Raw genomic sequence first — 1,488 nt, forward strand, 5'->3', positions numbered from 1 at the left:
AAGGTTCACTTTGGATTCAGTAAAAACTTCAGTCAGACTTCCAGAGTGCAGGGAAATGTATCTGAGCAATATAAAGAATTATTCTTGCTACTTTTTTCCCCCCTTCTTTGCTTCCCACCAGTTTCTTGGCTATAGCTGCATTAGTCTGCTTCTAAGCTAATGTATTTCTATTAACACGACTTTTCACCTGTAGGTAGCAATGATCATTAAGGTTCCCTCAGTAATTTGAAGCTGTTCTTTCCTGCTAAGTGCTAGGAGATGGGGAACAGAGCTCCCTGCCCATTTCTTCAGTGAGCAGAGCAAAGGGATTATCCTCTGCAGAATGGTCATGCAGTTAAATGTAGTTAAAATTGAGCAGCTCCTCTGACAGACCAGTTAGTCCCATCCACTGGGCCTAGTATTGGGCTGAAGTTTCTCAGAGACTATTGCAATATTGTATCAGAGGCAGGGAGAAAATGTTGGGTCTGATCAGTGTAATTGCATTTGATACTATTTTTGCCCCCACAGCAAGGACTGTTTCAGCGTGATGGAGACATGACTGCGCCTGCCTCAGGGACATTTGCTGTAGTTGCTCACCTCTGATCCCAGAACGGGATCTGTACTCAGGCACCCAGGATGGGTGTGGAGGGTCCTAGCAGAGGTTAGGACTCCATCCAGGTAAGCCAAACAGGTAGTTCAAAACATATGTAAAATACTCTGTAAAAACAGATTCAGTCTATTCACTACTGAAAGAGCCTGTAAACCAACTCTGTTCAGAGCTGAGATAGGTTTAAACTGTTTAAAAGCAATATACTACACAGGAATCTAAAGACGTAGCTGTCAGCCACTTCATACAGCTTTGAGCAGCATCTCTCAGGCAGGATAATGTTAGGTGCATTGATTCCTAACATTGGCAATTAAAACAACCTCTTTCCTTCCTGAGTATAAGAAAAGCATCTGTCACCACAGCCCCTTTCTGGGCCCAGAGTGTTGTCATAAATACGCTGGACAGAGAGGACAATTTTCATGCCTTCAGCACAGCTTTAGAGACAGTCAAAACAGATCTCTGATAAGGCAGAGGTGGCAAACATCCAGCCTGACTAACGTCCAGCTTGAATTTGGAGCGAAAAGGAAAAGGAAAAGCAGTCTGAAAACCTAGCTGAGGGCACTCGGTAAAATCCTGCTCTCATATACTCTGTTGTAAATTCAATGTACCTGCCCAGCCAGGTGACTTGCAAAGCCTAGTGATGTGTGTGAGGCAGAAACTTGGTTCCCAGTGTACAATTACGGGTGGGCCCTTGCTTCCCTAGGTGCTCTTTAAATGTCTGCATTTTATCCAAAGGAAAATGCGAGTTTGTGCGCATACAGGACGCTCATTTGTGCCCTGTCACAAATGTAAAGTAGTATTTTATCCCATACCTCCAATATGAAATATTTCTCCCTCCTAGAATGTCCAGGCCTCCTTCTTATATGCTAAATGCTATTTTAAAAAAAACTCAACAAATTATA

This window comes from Mesitornis unicolor, unplaced genomic scaffold (genome assembly GCF_000695765.1).
Source record: "Mesitornis unicolor isolate BGI_N332 unplaced genomic scaffold, ASM69576v1 scaffold46984, whole genome shotgun sequence".
Lineage (NCBI taxonomy): Eukaryota > Metazoa > Chordata > Aves > Mesitornithiformes > Mesitornithidae > Mesitornis > Mesitornis unicolor.